Here is a 6,582-nt window from a genome sequence, read left to right as displayed (position 1 = left end):
CTGAGATTCTCACATGTTCGCTAATTCGACTTTCCTCCTGCAGTTGGTGTCATAGTGTGTGGTTTGTGAGATTGGGGAGGACTTTGTAGATTGGTGTCAGACATGGATTAATGTTGGACTTGTGGGCTTGGGCAGCACTGGGTTGAGATGTTTTATTGATGTGCACTTAACCTTTATATAAAACTCTCTTATACATGAGTTTCTGTGGATTTGTTTCTCTAAAGTCCCCAGACTAACACACCTGGATTTATGTAGCACAAAGAAATGGGAGCAAGCCAGTGAACAGAAAAGGGAAACAAATGCAGCTCTATGAATACCAATAAATGTGGACGTTTTGGATAACAAAAGCTCACATTTACAGCAATTGAGTCAAGTTTGACTAATAGTGACCCTGTATGACGTAGTAGAACTGTTCATCGGGTTAAGGGACATAAAGGTGTGGTCATTAAGGCTTGATGGGCAATGTTTGCTCCCCACTGGGTTGGCCGAGACTTGGTTGTGCCTTCATTACAGTTCAGCTTCACTCTCTGCATCTTCGCCCTGCCTTTGATAACAAATATGACAAATAACTTGCATCTGAAACTTAAACGCTCTATCCATTTCCAGGGAACCCAACATCTGAGAACATGATCAATAAGATGAGCATTACATGATCAATAAGAGAGACATTTGAAAAGATTATTCGCTGCCTACGTGGCAATGACCATCCACTTCTAGGTAGTTGGTGGAGCGCAGCTGGCATCAGGCACTAGAGTTTATTGTTAATTTTCACCTGTGGTGGATTGCAAGTGCTGGTTGCCACGGCGTTGGGCAACCCCATGCATTTCCAGGTAGAACTGTGCTTCACATGGTTTTTTGATGGCTGTGTTTTCAGGAATAAATAACCCATTAGGGCAGTGGTTCTCAACCTTCCTAATGCCGCGAACTTTTCATGCAGTTCCTCATGTTGTGGAGACTCCCCAACCAGAAAATTATTTTTGTTGTTACTTCATAACTGTCATTTTGCTACTGTTATAAATCGGGTGACCCCCGGAAAAGGGGTGTTCGACACCACCCCCCCAAGGGGTCACGACCCACAGGTTGAGAACCACTGCATTATGACTTTCTTCTGAGATGCTTATGGGTGGACTTGAGCCAGCAGCCTGTTGGGAAATAGCCGTCATCACAAGTCTAAAGAACCAGAGCTCAATGAGCCAGATGCAGGATTCATAGTCAGCAAAAAGCAAACACGTATTCACCACCCAATACGTGAGTGGTTGCAATATATGAAGGACCTTCCCCTCGAGCCAATGCCCTGAATTCAGAGTTATGACCTTCTGTCCTGTGAGAAAAATAATGGCATGTTCTTTAAAGCCATCCACTGTGTGATCTTTAACTTTTCCTTGAAAAATTAGCACAAAACAAAATGCATTGAGTATCATCATAAAGCCTACAGAAAATGCATATAGCTTTCATATTTCTATTAGTGCAGAGCTCAGTAATTGATGTTTCCAATTGGTTGAAGGCTCGCCAGGTAGCAAGAAATGAAAAAAACAACCGACTGGGAAATCTTTGATGGCCATGTCTGCAGCAAACCAGAAACTGCATTCAAAAAGCCTTGGTATTGACCGTGGGCTATTTTCTTTTCTTTTTTTTTTGTGGGTTATTTTCTTATGGAAGCCCTTGGACATTGAAGCTTGAGCTGAAAGCCAAGGAGACATCCTGGGCTGAGTACCAAAAGCTCAGCCCAGCTCTTATATAAGGAGAGCAGAGAACTCTGAGACCCAAATCCAGGACTGTCAGAGCAGCTAAACTTCAAATAAAGTTCAAAACCCAACCAAGAAGAGGGTCATCTAGGAGAATACAGGCAATGATTTGGACAACACAGACTATTCCAAATCTTCTGAACCCATAGAGATGGCCCACCTCACTCTTATTTAAATTGAGCACCTTCCCAGCCCCATGCTGGAAGACTCAACAGAGATGATGCTAGGCCTAAGAAAGGAGTGTGCGAGGGCAAATTGTTATATGAGGGGCTTCAGAAGGTTGGTGGAATCTTCCTCGCTCTTTTCATTCCATTTTCCTTGACCTTTCAGACACGCCCTAGTCATATAAAGAAATCACAAAAGGCGGTTGGCATGTATCAGCAATACAAGACTAGATCCTGAGGGTACTTGATCAAGAGGGGAGGATTGGATTATAAAATTGAAAAGGATAACCCCCTCCTTGGGGGATGGACAACAGAAAAGTGGGTGAAGGGAGACGTCGGAAAGTGTAATACATGAAAAACTAATAATTTCTAAATTATCAAGGGTTCATGAGGGAGCAGGTGGGGAGAAGGAGGGGAAAAATGAGGAGCTGATACCAAGGGCTCAAGTAGAAAGCAAATGCTTTAAGAATGATGATGGCAACAAACGTACAAATGTGCTTGATACAATGGATGTATGGATGGATTGTGATAAGAGTTCTATGAGCCCCCAATAAAATGATATAAAAAATAGCACATAATTTTTTTAATTTAAAAGGAAGAGTTTATTGACCTGAGAATTCTTCAGAGAGACAAGAGTTGCACTTGTCAAGAACCTTGAGAAATGGTGCACATCTGCCCTCAGGAAGGCCTTTAGGGAAAAGTAATGGCCTGTATTGAGGGATGTCTGAGTTGCGGATGGCACGTGGAGGAGGGCGTTAAAAGGCTCGGGAAGGTGGGCATGTTCAAGTTGCCACAAGACTTACCAGTTGATTCTATTCCCCAGGAAAATCCAAAGGACCCGCTATTTTACAAAGACAGAATTCACAGATCAGAGGCTCACCTGCATCACTCCAAAGTTCAAGTCATACCCAGGATGAGGTAGAAGAGGCTGTTAGATTCATGGAGAGAATGGAGATGCTGCTGCCTGAAACAATGGAGACCATTGTCAGAAGCCAGGGGTTTTCAGTGACAGTAATAAAGCAAAGTTGTGTGGCAGTGAAGGGGCTTGATCCGCAGACAGTTGAGGATGTGGTTAATAGAATATAACATCCCTCGTGGTAACATTGATGGGCAACTAATAAGGGTATGATTCAGCTTGTCATAGTGTGAGAAACCAAGGGTGGCTGACTGGGAGGCTGAGAGAAGTCACCTGGTTTTCAGATATAAGTACATTTCCAGACTGAAAATTTAGGAAAAAAAAAAAAAAAGAGTCGCCTGAGTCCCTGGGAGGAAAAAAAAAACACCGGAATAGCACAGCAAGAATACATGTTTCCTACTCAATAGAGTCTGAGTTGACATAGTTACCTTTGGTGAGAGCGGGAACTTAAGGGGATGAGGTTATCAATGAAATCTGGCCCAAGATCTAGCTCAGGGGTTCAAGATCACACTGGACTCAAGAAATCATGCAGTGGTCATTATCCCAGTCCTCAAGGATACAATTGGGATTGACACACCTGGCAATTGGTATAACAACCATTTTGTGTCTTTGGTCAGCATCCAAGGGCAGTCATAAATAAAAGACCTTAAAGTAGGTGAGTTTGCAGAGCAAAAATTTATTTTCTCAAAGTTCTGCAAGGCAGATGCTCAAATTCGGGGCATTGGATCTAGGAGAAGGTCCTTCTTTGTTACTTTTAGTTTCTGGTAGTTTCCACCAATCCTTGAGGTTCCTGGGTTTGTAGATGCATCTGCCTCTGTGATCACATGATGCCCATCTCCCTCCTGTGTCTGTGTCTATTCTGCTCCTTTTATAAGACAGCATTTGAAAAGCCTTAGGATGCACTCTGCTCTGGTATGTCCTCATGAACATAACAACCCCATTTTTAAACAGACCACGCTCACAGGGACAGCAGTTAGGACTTTAACATATTTTTGGTGGGGGAAGCGCTTCAATCCATAGTACTCTACCCTTTGGCTCAAGCATCAAGTCTTTCCCATGTGAAAAATACATTCAAGCACCCCCAAAAGTCTTAACCAGATTCCAGCATCAACTCTAAATCTAAACTCTCATCTTCGGATTAATTAAAATGGGTAAGACTCTGGTTATGGTTCATCCTGAAGCAAAACTCCTCTCCATTTGCGGACTGGTAATGCTAAGAGACAAACGTCCGTTTCCAACATGCAACAATGTTTCTATTCCACAAGAGAGAAACAGGAGGTCAAGAAGGGAGTGGTCATGGGTACCAAGCAAGGAAAAAATATCATTCGGTCCTGAGGCTTGAAAAAAAATCTTTGTTCTCTGAAACGGTTTTCTAAATTTTCGTTTATTTATTTCTTTTTTATTGTGAATTGGGTGAAGGTTTACAGAGCAGACCAGTGTTGCATGCAATAATTCGTATGCATTTTATGCCATGTCATTGATTGCGATCCCCACAGTGTAGCATCATTCGCTCCACTTCCTCCCTGTATTTCCTGCTTCTATCCCTCCTTCTTTCCCAACCTTTTTGATTTCAAAAGGTTGATTATTCTAAAGTGTGACTATCTGTCTAGTGAAGAAACCATTTATAGACATGAATGGTGAATAAGGACCAGAGTCTTAGGGATCCACTAGTCTTCACCTGACCAGTAAGCCTAGTTGTTTCTATGATTTGGGGTTTTGGTCCATATTTTGCTCCTCTGAGACCTTTAAACCCGGAATTGAGTCCCAGGAGTCCTGAGTGAAGGCCCCATTGTTCAGGACGATTGTGTCCATGGTCCTGATCCTTCAGCCTTGGGAAGCCCCTCCACCTGGCACAGCAGGCACACTTGTCAGGGAAAAGGTAAGCATGCCACCCTTGGAAACCCAGGCTAGGCAACAGGTTGAAGATTCCAGCTGAGGTGGGGTTGGGGAGTACCTGGAATTCTACCACAGTACCTATTGATAATTTAGGGCAGCAGTTCTCAACCTGTGGGTCATGACCCCTTTGGGGCTTGAACTACCCTTTCCCAGGAGTCGCCTTCTTCCTAACAGTAGCAAAATGACAGTTATGAAATAGAAATGAAAATAAAATTATATGGTTGGGGGGTCACCCCCACATGAGGAACTTTGTGAAAGGGTTGCAGCATTAGTAAGGTTGCGAACCACTGGGTTAGAGGCTGAACAGTTGCTCAGAAAACCTCCACTTTTTGCTCTGAAGGCCTTCACCTGATGGATGAGGCCTAACCAAATCATGGAGGGTCAACTGATTTAATTACATTTTGTACCGATTTCGAGACTAGTGTTTGACCAAGTCGACCCACAAAATGAACCACGACAGCCGGTGAGACAATAGCTATCTTAGTGGGGAAGTCTAACTAGAAGCCTCTGATACTATACCACCACCACGACCACCATCCACAGCCAAGATAGTGAATCATCACATCTCAGGAAAGAATTGTGGAGATTAGTGTCACTCTTAACAACCTAACAGATTGAGTTAGTTAGTTTATTGTGACAACTTGGCTGATAAACACACGTGGGGTTAATTGAAGGGTGGAGGGGATAAATGGCTCGGTGAGCTTCACCTTTCTAGTTCTCGGGTCTCTTGCTTTGTGATGGTCAGACCAGGGTGGAGCCAGTTCTCTGCTTTAGCTGGCAAGACTCACTTCCTTCAAGACATCCCTGAGGAGAAGCCACAAGGACCCACCCCAATGCAGCCCTGGGTGCTGGAGCACCCGTTTGGAGACCCCTGCCAGCGCTGAGATGATTGCACATTCACTGATTCGGCTTTCCTCCTGCTGTTGGCAGCATTGCCTCTGTTTTGTGAGATGGAAGAAGACTTTGTGGATTAGTGTTGGACATCTGGGTTAATGTTGGACTTGTGGGCTTGGTCAGCACTGGGTTGGGATGTTTTGTTGATGTGCACTCAACCTTTATATAAAACTCTCTCTCATATATGAGTTTCTGTGGATTTGTTTCTCTAAAGTACCTAGACTAACACAGAGATATAGGAGATCTGATTCTTATTCTATTTCCATTGTATTTACCAATTTCATATTTGCAAAAGCCAGATGGATCTCGGGAGACAACTACAAACGACTGCAAGTGTCATTAAGTAGCAGTTCTGATCACAACTGGCTAGCTGTGTGATCTCTTTGTGGGAGCAAGTTAACGTAGTCTTAAAAATAGTGTGTTGGATGGCCTTTTATTTGTCAAATATATTGCTTTCTTTCCCATCTGGAAAAGAGAATCCCAAAGGGTTGACATTCATGTGGAACAGACAATCGTGTATATATATATTTTTCCCTAGGTCTGTATTACGCCCCTCACCCACTGTCCTAATTTAATCTGACGAGATATGAACCTTTTGGACATTGCATCATAACACGGAGGGCGTTTTGGTGACTGGCAGAAGGGTTAGCTAGTCTGTCGCTTCTTGATAAGACACATGCATTCTTGAAAGTGGTAAATAAGTCCTCAGAAGATTTAGAAACCAACTTCAACCATGACATTTTTGGGGGTTCAATGGTCAGGATTGTACTGGGGGCATCCTCTTCAAAGTAACATACAAATCCTATTGCAAAGAGGATATCACACCATCTGATGGGCTCTTCTGGTTCGGTGGTTTTTGGTGCCACTGAGTCAGTTCCAATCCATAAGACCCTCTGCACAACAGAACACAATATTGCACGGTCCTGTGCCATCCTTACAATCGTTCTGATGCCAGAACGCATCGGTG

The 6,582-nt window shown here is 43.4% G+C and overlaps 1 pseudogene; it reads right to left on the bottom strand.

The window, feature by feature from the left end:
- Positions 1-1,482: 1,482 nt before the first annotated feature.
- Positions 1,483-1,610, bottom strand: LOC142435438 (small nucleolar RNA SNORA32; annotated as a pseudogene).
- Between the last annotated feature and the right edge of the window lie 4,972 nt (positions 1,611-6,582).

Source organism: Tenrec ecaudatus, chromosome X (genome assembly GCF_050624435.1).
Source record: "Tenrec ecaudatus isolate mTenEca1 chromosome X, mTenEca1.hap1, whole genome shotgun sequence".
Lineage (NCBI taxonomy): Eukaryota > Metazoa > Chordata > Mammalia > Afrosoricida > Tenrecidae > Tenrec > Tenrec ecaudatus.
The sequence above is the reverse complement of the archived record's forward strand: the minus strand, read 5'-3'. Positions and strand labels throughout refer to the sequence as shown.